This window comes from Cebus imitator, unplaced genomic scaffold (genome assembly GCF_001604975.1).
Source record: "Cebus imitator isolate Cc_AM_T3 unplaced genomic scaffold, Cebus_imitator-1.0 Scaffold290, whole genome shotgun sequence".
Taxonomy (NCBI): Eukaryota; Metazoa; Chordata; class Mammalia; order Primates; family Cebidae; genus Cebus; species Cebus imitator.
In genome coordinates, this window is record NW_016107605.1 from 886,636 (window position 1) to 893,071 (window position 6,436).

The window sequence follows — 6,436 nt, forward strand, 5'->3', positions numbered from 1 at the left end:
TAGATGGAGTCTTGTTGCTCTGTCGACAGGCTGGAGTGCAGTGGTGCAATCTTAGCTCACTGCAACGTCTGCCTCCCGGGTTCAAGTAATTCTCCTGCCTCAGCCACCTGAGTAGCTGGGACTATAGGTGTGTGCCACTACGCCGGGCTAATTTTTTATATTTTAGTAGGGACGAGGTTTCACTATATTTTTTTCTACAAATTATATTACAAAATGAGATCACATTATGTATACTGTTGTGTTTCTTATAACATTATATTATAAAGTATATCAGTGTCTGTATAACACAGATTCCTCACATTGTGAACACCATTATTTCATGATGTAGATCTGGTATCATTTAATTTACATTATTAATGGTCTTCAGTTGTTTTATATTTATGTATGTATGTATGCAGATAGGGATTGTGTGTGTGTGTGTGTGTGTGTGTGTGTGTGTGTACTGAGTGGTGAGTATCTTTTTTGCAGTTCTCCAAATGAATCTGGGACAAGCATTCTAGGCGACAGAAGGCTTTCAGTGCTTCCCAATTTCCCTGCAGGAAGTTTACCCTAACTGATATCTCTACAAAGTGTATGAGTATCAGTTGTTCATAAAAACTTTCTGGCAATGGATCTTAACAATCTTTTTATTTCTTCTTCCAATGTTATCAGAATATAGTATTTCATTGTTGTTTTCATTTGGATTTTTGCAGTCTCTGATGAGATGGGACAACAATTTGCATACTTATTATAAATGTACATGCATTCTTTGTGAATACCTTGTATAGGGCCTATGCCCAGTTTTCTGTTGCCCAGGGGTGGAAAGTGGGGTGGAGGAGTTATTTCTTCTTATTACTTTGTAAAAATCTATTTCTATTAATATATAAATATTTTCTTATATAATTTGTGATTATTATCTCTTAAAATGGATGTTTGTCTTTATTTTGTGTTTTGTTTGGGTTTACTTTTTTTATTTTGTATTCTCAACAGTCAAGTTTTCCTGCCTCTTCCTTTCTTTTCTGTCTTTGGTAACATATTTAGAACACGCTTTATCATCCCAAAGTCACAAAAATATTTACTCTTTTTTATCTAGTACATATAGGGCCCTTGGTTATTGTTGCTGTTGGAACTCAGAATCCAAAGACTTTTCATTGCACACTATCACTCTTGGTAAATAGAGAGTTCTCCTGCCCCAACCCAAACCTCTTCTCTTTTTTTTTCTCTCCCTCCCTTTGCCCCTTCCTTCCTTCCTTCCTTCTCTCCCTCCCTCCCTTCCTTCCTTCCCTCCTCCATCCTTCCTTCCTTCCTTCTCTCCCTCCCTCCCTCCCTTCCTTCCCTCCATCCTTCCTTCCTTCCTCACTTTTGTTTATTCCTATTCCTCGTACCTTTTTCTCTATTCCCTCCCTGCAAATTAAAACATAAACTGTTTTTTTAAAATCTACTGATTCGCCTTTACCTTAGATAATTTATATTTCGTTCACTGCACAATATGAGTCCCTTATGATTAGAAGTTGCTGCTCTTTATAAACACTATATTTTAATACAACAGACCATGTGTTAGGCAACTATTATGTTTCTATAACTACACAAGATCCTTTATATGCATTATATCTAATTATAATATTATAAGGTAGGTATTATCTGAGTTGAAATAAAGGAATCACTATCTCAGAGGAATATATATATTACTAAGTGTCATGCAGTCACTAATAAAAAGAGCCAAGATTCATCTTAGACATGGTGACCCTAACACCCAGTCTCTCTTGGTGTTTTTTATAAAAATAATAGCAAACACAACCAAGTGAGTTCTGCACATTTTTAGAAACTATATTTGAAAAGGAAATCCTTTTTCCTTACAAAACCATTTTATATCATTTTAGGAAATTTTAGTAACAGTAGTTTCTAATTTCACCATTTCAAAGAACAACACTAATCTAATGCTACATTCATGGCTATATAATTGCAAGCAAATGAATTTTAGGCATCCGGTGTAATAACAGCCGTGACAACATAGCATTTCTTTTCTTCTGAGCTGCAGTTTGAAGCTGGATCAGGGTAGGCACATGACTCAACAGCTCCCCATCCATCTATAAATTAACTAGAAACTCATGAAAGGATCCCATGTAAAGGATTTTGTACATAGGAGGAAATTCATTTAGCTTGGCCAATCAGACTGGCTCTCCCTAGAAAGTGTTCTGAAAATTTTGAAGAGAACTAATTAGGAAGGTGAATGCTGCCAAGCTGCAAAAATAGCGGAGATGTCATAAATGTGAATCCACTCAACAAATAATGATGACAGAGTGATGGTAACGGTGGTGGTGGTGGTAATGATTATGATGATGACGGATATTTTTATCACTTAATGATACATCACTCCTTATAAATATTAACTCCTATAAGCCTCACAATAACCCTATGATGTGAGTAGGCCCATTTTAAAAATAAGTAACTGAAACATAGAAATGTTCAGTAACTTGCTCAATGACGACAGTAAGTGGCAAAGTCTGATTCAAACATAGAAGTCTACCTCCAGAAATTGTGCTCTCCTTTAAAATGGCCTCAGCATCAGAAATGGGGAGACACGTTTGGAGGCTGACTTTTTCTAAAAGATATGTTTCTTATAAGTACAAGTACATTCGGCTTCTTTTTCTGCTGCCTTACGCATTACTACACACATATTGTCTTCAGTAGGAAAAGATGTAAGCACTTTTTTTTTGTACCAGAGACTAATTAATTCAACAATAATGTATACATGTTCAACTTTCAACATAAACGAAATAGGACTTTTTCAGTGATGATAATTTAGGGCAGAGAAAGCAGAGACACACTTGGTAGCCAGATGTCTACCACAAATAGCTCTAAACCTGCAAAGACAAAGAATCACCTGAATACTTCAGACTCAGAACATTTTTTCCAAATGCCCATGGTCTGAGTAATTATCTACTAAAATACTATTTCTGAAATATAGGAGTTACCCTATTTATTCTGTAGCAACATAATAATTGGTTGGATTCAAACGCTATATCTGAAACAACCCCAAAGCCCCCAAATTTTCTGCACAGGTACTTTTTCCCAAAGCACATATATGATTTAGCATTATTTATTTATTGACTCAATAAATATTTATACCATAGTTACTAGACAGGCAGTGTTCTACATGTGGGGGAATACATCATGGGAAAAAAAGAACATTAAAACTGTTGCCTTCATTGAATTTACTATCAAATAGGGAGAGTAAACAAGCAAGCAAATATGTAATACATCAGGGAGTGAAGGTAAGTGTTATGGAGAAAAGTAAAAAAAAAATGGAAAGGGGTTATATGGGAGTTGGAAGCGGAGTCACAGTTTTAAGCTGGGTGGTTAGTAGTGGCATTACTAAAAAGATGACATTCAAAAGAACTAGTGTGTCGGAAAAGAGGTTTGTTGGGGGATGAGGTTTTGAAAGTTGAAGGAAACCTGACCTAAGGCCAATTCCCTGGGGGGCGGGGAGGACGGTCACCAAGTAATACATAAAACTTCACTGTAAGTTTAGAAGGTTGTAAAATTATAATATAAAGCTACGTATGTGAGACAATTTCCAGTCTAGCTGACATCTTTGCTTGGTTTTCCAACTGGCTTTTAGTCTAGTCATAGTTAAAATTAATTTCTGATCTTTGACCATCTCCAGACTGTTCAATTCAATCTCCTCCTTATCAATATAAATAGTAAGTCTGTCTTCCCAGTTCTGAATCTAAAAACCTTGAGTTGTCACTGACTACTGTCCCTCTCATTCCCAATATCCAATCTTTTAGCAAAATTTAGTTAGTTTTATGTCTTACTATATATGCACAGTCAACAATATTCAACCTCTTCATTTCTAAAATCCTGGTCTCTGTCCCCACCATTTTTCACTGTAATAATAGCAATGGTTTTTAACTTCCTGCTTCCTCCTATGCCACTACTCAGACTATTTTCAATGCAGCATTCAGAAAGACTCCTTTTAAATATGTCATATCATAATTATTATGACTTCAAAGCCCTCCAATGGCTTCCTATTCTACTCAAAGTAAAAGCCAATATCTTATGATGATTCATACATCATACAAGACAAGGCATCCTTTTTAGTTTCAGACTTCTGTTATGGTTCACTTTGCTACCATTCACCTCCAAAAACATTTCCTCTTCAGAACTTTTCTCCTTGCTGTTTCTTCTGCTGTAAATGCCTCAATGAGTAGAAAACACTGTTTAAAGAATGGATGGAAGGCTAGGTTCACTAACTAGCAAGTGAGGCACATATATCACAATATACCACTTAAATTCGTGCCTCAGTGGCATTATAAATTACTAAAGATATAGAACTTTGGTTTTTTGTCAATGTTAGAAGGTAGAAAACTTCCACTTATGAATGCCAATGTTCTACTCTATAAATTAATGGAAGAGGAGATTTAGGTTTAAATTACATAGTTCTAATTGTTGCAAAAATATACTGGATGCCCACACCTTCTCTCACACTAAAATACACTATATCCTTGGTGATAAGAAAATTTTGAAAATGGAAAAACTAGATTAAGAAAAACTATAATAAAAAAGATACCTTTTTAATTTTTAAAAATCATATACAAAGCAATTCAGATTAGTTACTGAACATTAATTTTTACACAGAACTTCCCAGTAACCAAAGCAGGATGAAAAATGTACATATTTTAATGAAGTTCCATTATCTGATAAGTGAGCGAATATTAAGATATTTGGTAAAAATCTTTCCCAGTTGGAAATTTCAAGAAGCATTTATTAAAAGAACTCTATATAAGAAGTTTGGGATACTATAATACACAGTGTTTTAAACTTTAATTTTCTCTGTCCAGATTTTCATACAGTGACTTATAGAATTAAAGAAATGACACTAAACTTAAATTCAAGTAAAAAATTTAAAGATCAAATTGCTCAAGTACACTACTTAACAATGGATAGAGACAGAGCCTAGTGAACTTGGCATGTACAAATCCAAAAGGAGTGAGTAAACTGTCCTTTAGACAGCTTTTCAGAAGAAGTTTCATATTACTAAATCAATACAGGGTAAAGGGTAAAGAAAGCTTTATGAGAGTAAAGGGAATTGGGATCATCTAAAAAATACTTTAGAAATGAAGTAAAAAAGACAAAAGTAGACCATTCTGACATGGAAAAATCAGGAATATAGGCTCAGGGAAAATCCCAACTCTGTCAGAAGCACAAGGATCATTGTAGCAAATAAAAAGGGTTTAGGATCTGTATCCCTTATATGGCCAGGAATAAGCAGGCACAGTAAAGGGCATTGGCAAACAAGCAGATCAATGAATATTTACACTAGCAGGTACTAAATTGAATATTTCATAGTAGTGATCTAGCAATTTATAGCAAGATTTATCTAGCACAGGGATTTACAACTGTTGGAAGAAAAAAGATGAAGAAATAAATTCATGTAATAACCTAGGCTCAATATATCAGGGACCTTGTGTGCTTTGGGGCAAGATGTCCTACAAAGTAAAGCCTCTCCTTATGTTCTTTCCTAAATGGCATGATTCACATATGAATCTTCTCTGTACTAAGTAGTGTCTTAGGTTCTGCAAGTGTAATGCTCAAAGAAGACAACGTTCTAATGGATTTTCCTCCCTACTAAATTCTAAACCCTGCTCTAATGGGCTTTAGAATTTAGTAGGGAGGAAAATCCATTATATAGGAAATTATACATGCACAATAAATATCAACATGTGAAAATCTCCACCTGTAATGGATGAGCTGGGTATCAGAGAAGGCTGAGCTAATCTGGAATCCTAATGATGAGAAAGGCATTTTCAAGCACAGGGGAATATTCATGCCATCTTGGTCCCTCCTTTAGTTCGGGCACTCGCATCTCTCTAAAGGAAGAGAGAGGGAATTGTGGGAATTGTGTTTCTTGAGATAATGGAATGGTGTGAGGGTGAGCCTGATGCTTTATAGGACCTGGGACTTCTGCACAAAGAGGTAACATTGAAGAGAAAGTGGCAAAATATAATGCAAATGAGAGTACACCCTGAAGTTCCTTTACAGGGTGCATTAGGAGATTGGATTGCATGCTAAAGGCAAGGGGTGACACTGAGACCTAAAAGGGCTTTTATGTATGATGATAGATGATAGATTTTCACTTTGAAACTGTCACATGAGCTTAAGTATGGACAATGGAAGTTTACAAAACTGATGGCAGGAGACAAATTAGCAACATGCTGCAGAAATCTAGGTGAGAAATGTCAGTGCCCGAACTAAAGGAGGGACCAAGATGGCATGGATGTTCCCCTCTGCTTGAAAACACCTTTCTCCAAGTTGTAAAACCATCTCCTACTATAAAGAAAACATTTATGAGAAACTACTATTTCTTTTTTTTTTTTTTTTTTTTTTTTTTTTTTTTTTTTTTTTTTTTTTTTTTTTTTTTTTTTTTTTTTTTTTTTTTTTTTTTTTTTTTTTT

General features: G+C 35.1%; 1 protein-coding gene across 3 annotated transcripts in view; it reads right to left on the reverse strand.

The window, feature by feature from the left end:
* CTNNA3 (catenin alpha 3) overlaps positions 1-6,436 on the reverse strand; it is a 1,771,160-nt gene that overhangs the window by 172,621 nt on the left and 1,592,103 nt on the right. The gene's annotated exons all lie outside the window — the stretch shown is intronic.